At 41.7% G+C, this 9893-nt stretch overlaps 1 pseudogene; it reads left to right on the top strand.

Moving 5' to 3' along the window:
- The first annotated feature begins 6776 nt into the window (after window positions 1-6776).
- LOC118651028 lies at window positions 6777-8281 on the top strand (annotated as a pseudogene).
- Window positions 8282-9893: the final 1612 nt, after the last annotated feature.

Raw genomic sequence — 9893 nt, 5'->3', positions numbered from 1 at the left:
AGTCTTTAATTAATTGTCTTTCTCAGTGGACCAAAATCTCCTGGTTGTAACTTGTGGTCTTTAAAGTCTTTGTCTGCTGGGAGTATTGTGAAATAAATGTTACTAATTTATCAGTCCCTATAACCTAGTTAATGAGTATTCTATAACAACAAAAGCATAATATGCTAATTAGACTAGACAGCCAAACGACCTTCCAGACATCCTTCCGGATGACCTTCCGGACGAAGCCAGGGCTGCGAGGGCTGAGCCCCTTGCATGAATTTCATGCATTGGGCCTCTAGTTGATAATAATGCAGAATGTCTGCTTTTATTTTTCCTTATATTTGGAAAACAAAAGATGTAACATATTTGTAAATGCATCAGAGTATAACAATGACTATCTATGAATGACAAAACTTAAAGTGGCATGGTTATAGATTTGATTATAATGCAATTAATAAAAAAGAATTTTACTTTTTTGTAAGATATAACATTCTAAGACAATAATTTTTGGTAAATAATAATCACTGTAAAATGACATAGATTCAATACACAATTTCAACATATACATAAAAAATGATATGTAAGATTTTAAAAATGCTGTTCATAGCTTATTGGAAGCGTGTACTGAACATTGGAAATAATTCATATACTCCCAATGTGTGGGCCACAAATATTTGGAGTATCACTGTCAGATGCCCCCACAAGGAACCATCTCTCTTGCCTTGCCCAGTATCACTGATAAGACACCTGTTAACCCTGAGAGTTTCTTGTTTGAACTTGGCTTTGAATCTTTATAAGTTCCTTCCTAGGGCAGTTTGAAATCTTTAGAACATCCATTTTAATAAAAGACATATGTACACAAATAGAACAGTTATTATTAATTTTATTTTTATAGATATTTCTAATTGATTTAAGAGAGGAAGGGAGAGAGAGATAGAAACATCAGTAATGAAAGAAACATTGATCAGCTTCCCCCTGCATGCCCCCTACTAGGGTTTGAGCCTGAAACCCTGGCATGTATCCTGACCAGGAATTGAACTGGGAATCAAACCTCCTGGTTCATGGATCAACACTCAGTGACTGAGCCACATTGGCTGGACTATCATTTTTATTATTATTACTATTATTATTATTATTTAATCTTCACCTGAGGATATTTTTCCATTGATTTTTAGAAAGTGTAAGACAGGGAGGAAGGGGAGAGAGAGAGAAACACTGATGTGAGAGAGACACATTGATTGGTTGCCTCCTGCCCCAACCGGGGCCAGAGATTGAACCTGCAACCTAGTACATACCCTTGATCTGGAATCAAACCCAGGATACTTTGGTCCACAGGCTGACTCTCTAACCACTGAGCAACTGGCCAGGACTATTATTTTTATACTAGGGGCCCAGCATGCAAAATCGCACAAGACCCAGGACCCAGAGTCCCGCGGCTCAGCGGGACCCAGAAAGAGTCCTGTAGCCACCACCCTGGTGGGACCCAAAAACCCACCTGCTCCTCCAGTCAACTCCTCCAGAGTCAAGTCCATGCCCACCTGTGCACGCCTCGCTGTGCACACAGCCCTGCCCACCCCACGCACTCAGCCTCCTGCTAATTGGTCGTCACAGTGTGATGGCGTGACAACCACGGGCTTTTTATATAATAGATTTTTTATTTGGCAAACCTTCCCATGTAATTTCAAGCATATTAAATAAGGATATAGGGGAGGAAATATAGAAGGGGAAAGAAATGGGATGTAGGCATTTATTAGCTTCAGAATATTTCAGAGACAGTCTCTAAAATTTCTTATTAAAATCTTTTGAATATATTGTTATTGATTTCAGAGAGGAAGGGAGAGGGAGAGAGAGATAGAAACATCAATGATGAGAGAGAATCATTGGTCAGCTGCCTCCTGCACACCCCCTACTGGGGATCGAGCCCACAACCCGGGCATGTGCCCTTAACCAGAATCAAACACAGGACCCTTCAGTCCACAGGCTGACACTCTATCCACTGAGCCAAACCAGCGAGGGCTAAATTTTTTTCTTATAAATTTTTTTTTAAAAAATTTACCTGTGCTTCTCCTTAGAAGCTTCTAATTTTCAAATCAATGAATGCTTCCCATTCATTCATCTAGTTTAATTTTAGACATTTTTTCTAATGTTTGCATGCAAAAAATCAATTTAGACACCCAAAGACAGCATTTTGCCATTTTAAGTTGATATTTTCTAGTTACCAGTAAATCTTCCCATTTCTGAATAAGTAAAGGCTTCTTATCAGGAATATTAATGAGGGCTTGGGTCTGGGAGTTCCCAGCCTTGGAGACACAAATTCCCATGTTAATTTTAGTGTTTTGTTTTGTTTTTTTAATATCTGCAGAGCCTGAGCAAATTTTCTAGGGGTGTTATGTAGTGGGTTGAAGTGTGATGCTTATGCATTGATCTCCAGGAGACTCTCACCCCTCAAGTCACATTCAACCCTCTTACATGCCTCGATTTCTCTCCCGGCTGTCTAAAACAACTGGAAGGGTCAGGCCTGTGTGGCTCAGTGGTTGAGCATCGACCTATGAACCAGGAGGTGATGGTTCGAGGTCATAGTTCAATTTCCAGTCATGCTCAGTTTGCAGGCTTGATCCCCAGTGTGGGGCATGCAGGAGGCAGCCAATCAATGATTTTCTCTCATCATTGATGTTTCCCTCTTTCTCTCTCGCCCTTCCTCTCTGAAAATATATATAAAGCCAGAGTTAAAACCAGCCATCCATTTTTCCTCCTTTCTCACCTTAGTCTGGGTTCTGTCAACCCTTAACCTTAGTTCCACATTGAAGATTTAAAAATGCAGCTCAAACAAAGTCAGACCCTCTACCACAAGCAGAAAAGGTCCTGGATCCAAGAGACAACCCACTCAAGTTGACCCAATAGGTGGGGAACCAGCAGGCTCAATGGGCCCTTTGCTGGATCCTAACACTAGGTCTGGATCCACAAGGTAGTCCTGGGTAAGCTTCTTTGGAATCCTGCTGCACTACACCAAGTAAATATCAATGTAAGAAACATTCAAACCTGTGAAGAATTTTTGTGAGTTTAATTGAGTCAAACTGTCAACAATTGCCAGGAAGCAAAATTTCAATGGATTGAGATAATGCTTCAAAGAATGGCAGTTTTGTACCTTATTTTATTTTTATATATTTCTTAACCCTCACTTGGGGTTATTTTTCCATTGATCTTTAGACAGAGTGGAAGAGAGAGGGAAAGACAGAGAGAAATATCAATGTGAGAGGAACACATCGATTGGTTGCCTCCTGCATGTGCCCTGACCAAGGCCCAGGCCAGGGAGGAGCCTGCAACTGAGGTACGTGCCCTTGACCAGAATTGAACCCGGGACCCTTTGGTCCATAGGCTAATGTTCTATCCATTGAGACAAACCAGCTAGGGCTGCACCTTATTTTATACCAGTGGTTCTCAACCTTCTGGCCCTTTAAATACAGTTCCTCATGTTGTGACCCAACCATAAAATTATTTTTGTTGCTACTTCATAACTGTAATGTTGCTACTGTTATGAATCATACTGTAAATATCTGATATGCAGGATGATCTTAGGCGACCCCTATGAAAGGGTCATTCGACCGCCAAAGGGGTCGCGACCCACAGGTTGAGAACCACTGTTTTATACATTACAATCAAAAGAGGAGATGTATGTGGGTTATATGAAATCTATTGGTGATAGGTCAGGGAAGCAGGAGAAGACAAAGCAGGAAAACATCTGGGATTGGATAAAAAGTAGTATGATAGACACATACTTCTTAACAGTCAACCATTAACTCAATAATAATGAGGGGATTTGTAGTCTCCACAGCAGTGCCTTTACTTTGAGGAGTTCAGAAAAAGAAAAATTACTTTGACATCCACAGATATGTTATTATAGATGCAAAAAGACAATAGATAGGCTCAATTAGGGTAAAGAGTGACCTTTGTCAGGGAAGATGGCAGCCTAGAACATGACTACCCACCATAAATTGCTTTTAGTTTAAAAAATTTTAATTTCAGACCATCCTTTGTGGTTATGTTAGTTCTCTGAGTTTGCAAGGCCACCATGCAGGCCTTCCCTGAGCTAGTCAGGTTAGCATGTGGCCCCTTTTCACCCACATATTTTTGCTCAAAATTTCAAACTGAAATCTCATTCAGTATCCAAATCTAACAACCAATTTCTGGGAAATATAAGGGGCCAAGGAAACTTGCTAAATGACACATTAAGTGGAGCTGCACTTAACAATGTCCAGATGGTGAGAAGCTCTACAGGACACACAACCTGCTTGATTCATCAAAAAACTTGCAAGGGCCTGACCAGTGTGGCTCAGCGGTTGAGCATTGACCCAGAAACCAAGAGATCATCAGTATGATTCCCAGTCAGGGGCACATGCCCGGGTTGTGGGCTTGATCCCCAATAGGGGGCGTGCAGGAGGCAGCTGGTTGGATGATTCTCTCTTATCATGGATGTTTCTATCACTCTCCCTCTCCCTTCCTCTTTCTCTCTAAAAATCAATAAAAACATATTAATAAAAAGTGTAGGTGTAATAATGGTATTATGGTTATATTTTAAATTTTTTAAATTGATTTGAGAGAGAGAGAGAGAGAGAGAGAGAGAGAGAGGAGAGAAAGATAGCAACCTTGGCTTATCAGGGCGACACTCTAATCAACTGAGCTACCCAGACAGAGTTGTGGTTATATTAAAAAAATATATATTTTAGAAATACTTTTAAAAATGTATGGATTAGGTTAGAACCAAGATGGCGGCATAGGTTAACGCCGGAGTTTGCTGCTTTGAACAACTACTTCAGAAGTGAAACCAAAAAACAGAAGGGACATCACCCAGAACCACAGGAACGCTGGCTGAGTGGAAGTCCTACAACTAGGAGGAAAGAGAAACGCATACGGACACTCAGAGGAGGCGCAGTGCTGAAGTCAAATTCTGAGGTGCGGAGTGGGCGGAGCGGGCTGGCGGCGGAGGGCGCGGTTGGCGTTTTCAATCGGGAGGGAGTCGAAGACTCTGAGCTCCAGATCCGGGCGAGTCTTTAGGGACCCAGACTCAAACAGGAGAAGCGGGACTGTCTGGCTTCGGTCAGAGCGAGTGCAGCTTTCTCTCCGAGCTTTGCAGCGGGTGCTGGGACTCAGAGAGGCAGAGCCCCTGGGGACAGGACTGAGAGCCGCCATAACTGCTCTCTCCAGCCCACCCTGTTGATCCTGTGCGACCCGCCCTGCCCAAGCCCTGCACACAGGCATTTGCCTGATAGCCTCAGGCAAAGGCTAGATTAGCACCTCCCTAGAGGACAGAAGTTCTCTCACTGCTGACACAGCTGATTCTCATAGCCACTTGGCCTGGAGGTCAAACCCTCCCTGGAATTAGCTACAACAATCAAGATTTAACTATAAGACTGCGAACAAAGACCACTAGGGGGTGCACCAAGGAAGCATAACAAAATGCGGAGACAAAGAAACAGGACAAAATTGTCAATGGAAGATATAGAGTTCAGAACCACACTTTTAAGGTCTCTCAAGAACTGTTTAGAAGCCGCCGATAAACTTAATGAGATCTACAAGAAAACTAATGAGACCCTCGATCTTATATTGGGGAACCAACTAGAAATTAAGCATACACGGACTGAAATAACGAATATTATACAGACTCCCAACAGCAGACCAGAGGAGCGCAAGAATCAAGTCAATGATTTGAAATGCGAGGAAGCAAAAAACACCCAACCGGAAAAGCAAAATGAAAAAAGAATCCAAAAATGCGAGGATAGTGTAAGGAGCCTCTGGGACAGCTTCAAGCGTACCAACATCAGAATTATAGGGGTGCCAGAAGATGAGAGAGAGCAAGATATTGAAAACCTATTTGAAGAAATAATGACAGAAAACTTCCCCCACCTGGTGAAAGAAATGGACTTACAGGTCCAAGAAGCGCGGAGAACCCCAAACAAAAGGAATCCAAAGAGGACCACACCAAGACACATCATAATTAAAATGCCAAGAGCAAAAGATAAAGAGAGAATCTTAAAAACAGCAAGAGAAAGAAACTCAGTTACCTACAAGGGAATACCCATACGACTGTCAGCGGATTTCTCAACAGAAACTTTGCAGGCCAGAAGGGAGTGGCAAGAAATATTCAAAGTGATGAATACCAAGAACCTACAGCCAAGATTACTTTATCCAGCAAAGCTATCATTCAGAATTGAAGGTCAGATAAAGAGCTTCACAGATAAGGAAAAGCTAAAGGAGTTCATCACCACCAAACCAGGATTATATGAAATGCTGAAAGGTATCCTTTAAGAAGAGGAAGAGGAAGAAAAAGGTAAAGATACAAATTATGAACAACAAATATGCATCTATCAACAAGTGAATCTAAGAATCAAGTGAATAAATAATCTGATGAACAGAATGAACTGTTGATTATAATAGAATCAGGGACATAGAAAGGGAATGGACTGACTATTCCTGGGGGGGAAAGGGGTGTGGGAGATGCGGGAAGAGACTGGACAAAAATCGTGCACCTATGGATGAGGACATTGGGTGGGGAGTGAGGGCGGAGGGTGGGGCGGGAACTGGGAGGAGGGGAGTTATGGGGGAAAAAAAAAGAGGAACAAATGTAATAATCTGAACAATAAAGATTTAATTAAAAAAGAAAAAAAAGAAAAAAAATGTATGGATTAAATGATGTTACTTCTGGGATTTGCTTCAAAACCATCTGGTATGGCTTTTTCGCAATGGGTTTGCCGCCAGAACACAGGTGTCATGAAAACCACCATTAACTCAAACCCTAGATGGGAAAGGAAAAGACTCACATCAACATCATTTTCATTGGACAGGTAGATTCCGGCAAGTCTACCACTACTGGCCATCTGATCTACAAATGTGGGGGCATCGACAAAAGAACCATCGAGAAATTTGAGGAGGCTGCTGAGATGGGGGAGTATGCCTGGGTCTTGGATAAACTGAAAGCTGAACGAGAGCAAGGTATCACCATTGACATCTCCCAGCGGAAATTTGAGACCAGCAAGTATTATGTGACCTTCATTGATGCCCCAGGGCACAGAGACTTCATCAAAAAATGATTACAGTCACATCTCAGGCTGACTGTGCTGTCCTGATTGTTGTTGCTGGTGTTGGTGAATTTGAAGCAGGTATCTCCAAGAGTGGACAGGTATCTCCTTCTGGCTTACCCACTGGGTGTGAAACAGCTGATTGTTGGTGTTAACAAAATGGATTCCACTGAGCCACCCTACAGCCAGAAAAGATATGAGGAAATTGTTAAAGAAGTCAGCACCTACATTAAGAAAATTGGCTACAACCCTGACACAGTAGCACTTGTGCCCATTTCTGGTTGGAATGGTGACCACATGCTGGAGCCAAGTGCTAACATGCCTCGGTTCAAGGGATGGAAGGTCACCCCTAAAGATGGCAATGCCAGTGGAACCACGCTGCTTGAAGCTCTGGATTGCATCCTGCCACCAACTCGTCCAACTGACAAGCCCCTGCGTCTGCCCCTCCAGGATGTCTCCAAAATTGGTAGTATTGGTACTGTCCCTGTGGGCCACGTGGAGACGGGTGTTCTCAAGCTCAGCATGGTGGTGACCTTTGCTCCAGTAAACGTTACAACTGAAGTAAAGTCGATTGAATGCACCATGAAGCTTTGAGCGAAGCTCTTCCTAGGGACCATGTGGGCTTCAACGTCAAGAATGTGTCTGTCAAAGATGTTCACCGTGGCAGTGTGGCTGGTGACAGCAAAAATGACCCACCAAGGTAAGTAGCTGGCTTCACAGCTCAGGTGATTATCCTGAACCACCCAGGCCAGGTCAGTGCTGGATATGCACCTGTGCTGGATTGTCACACAGCTCACATTGCTTGCAGATTTGCTGACCTGAAGGAGAAGATTGACCGTCGTTCTGAGAAAAAGCTGGAAGATGGCCCTAAGTTTTTGAAATCTGGTGATGCCACCATCGTTGATATGATTCCTGGAAAGGCCATGTGTGTTGAGAGCTTCTCTAACTACCCTTTTCTGGGCTGTTCTGCCATTCGTGACATGAGACAGACAGCGGCTGTGAGTGTCATCAAAGCAGTGGACAAGAAGGCAACTGGATCTGGCAAAGTCACCAAGTCTGCCCAGAAAGCTCAGAAGGCTAAATGAATATTATCCCCAACATCTGCCACCCCAGTCTTAATCAGTGGTGGAAGAACGGTCTCAGAACTGTGTGTCTCAATTGGCCATTTAAGTTTATAGTAAAAGACTGGTTAATGATTATAATGCATCGTAAAACCTTCAAAAGGAAAGGAGGATGTTCTGTTGGCCATTTGTTTCTTTTGTGTGCGTGGCATTTTTAAGTTATTAGTTTTTAAAATCAGTACTTTTTAATGGAAACAACAGGACCAAAAATCTGTCAGAATTTTGAGATCCATTAAAATAACAAAGTTTAATGAGAAAAAAAAACCCATCTGGTATGGAAGACTTGGTGGGGCATAAACAGAACAAGACATGCTCCCATTTGATCACTATTGAGGCTCGATGTGATCCTGGAGTACTATCTCTCTACTTTTGCGTATATTTGAAAATTTACCAGATAAATTTCCAGATAAAAACTTTCAGAAAATCAGTATTTAAGTATTACATAGGAAAAAGAGCACTTATCATTTATTTAACATAGCTTTAATTATTTTTTAAAAAATTAGACAAACAAAATGCAGGTAAGCTAATATTTTTGGTACATCCCGGGGATGGAATATTGTACTCCTATTACAAATTTGTTTTACATGATAAAAGCAGCTCATAAATGTAACTTTAATTCAGTTAAATATATTATAAAGTTCTTACAAGTCCATTATAAAAAGAAACTCAAATAATACAGAGGAGAGTAAAGTACACTCTCCTCCTCTCTTAACTCCTTTTTCTTGTGTATTTTTCATAGGCATTTTCTGGTCTCATATAAATGTTTAGACATTACTGTTGCAATTTTCTCTTTTGACTTAGCAATGTATGGACACTTTTCTATGTCAGTTAAAGTCATCTTATTCTTTTTAACAACTGTTCAAAATTCCATTTTATGGATATAACATTTTTAACCAGTCCCTATCAATGGACATTTCAGTGGTTTCATCTCGTTTTTTGCTATTATTAAGAATTCAGTAAAACGTATCTGTAGGGTAAATTCCTAGAAATGGAATTGCTGTAATACAACTCCATGTTATTGTAAAGATGTGTGTGTTTGTTGTGTGTGTATGTACAGGATAGTATTTTTACATACAAACTCATTTTTATTAGTTCCTTTTTCCCTCACATCCTTTCCACCATTAAACCTGGTTCATGAAACACACTCACTGCCTTTGAGAGCCGTAACACAGAGTAAGAAATAAGTTATAGCCAGGCCGATGTGGCTCAGTGGTTGAGCATTAGCCTATGAACCAGGAGGTCACAGTTTGATTCCCTGTCAGGGCACATGCCCGGGTTGCAGGCTCCATTCCCAGCAAGAGGCGTGCAGCAAGCAGTTGATCCATGTTTCTCATTGATGTTTCCATGTCTCTATCCCTCTCCCTTCCTCTCTCTCTAAAAAATTATTAAAATCCTGGCCAGTTTGGCTCAGTGGATAGAGCGTCGGCCTGCGGACTCAAGGGTCCCAGGTTTGATTCTGGTCAAGGGCATGTACCTTGGTTGCAGGCACAGCCCCAGTGGGGAGCATGCAGGAGGCAGCTGATCAATGTTTCTAACTCTCTATGCCTCTCCCTTTCTCTCTGTAAAAAATCAATAAAATATATTTTTAAAAAATTAATTAAAAACATATTAAAATCAATAAAAACATATCCTTGGGTGAGAATTAAAAAACAACAACAGGAGAACCAAGATAGCGGCATAGGTTAATGCCGGAGTTTGCTGCCTCGAACAACCACTT

Source organism: Myotis myotis, unplaced genomic scaffold (genome assembly GCF_014108235.1).
Source record: "Myotis myotis isolate mMyoMyo1 unplaced genomic scaffold, mMyoMyo1.p scaffold_m19_p_3, whole genome shotgun sequence".
Lineage (NCBI taxonomy): Eukaryota > Metazoa > Chordata > Mammalia > Chiroptera > Vespertilionidae > Myotis > Myotis myotis.
The sequence above is the reverse complement of the archived record's forward strand: the minus strand, read 5'-3'. Positions and strand labels throughout refer to the sequence as shown.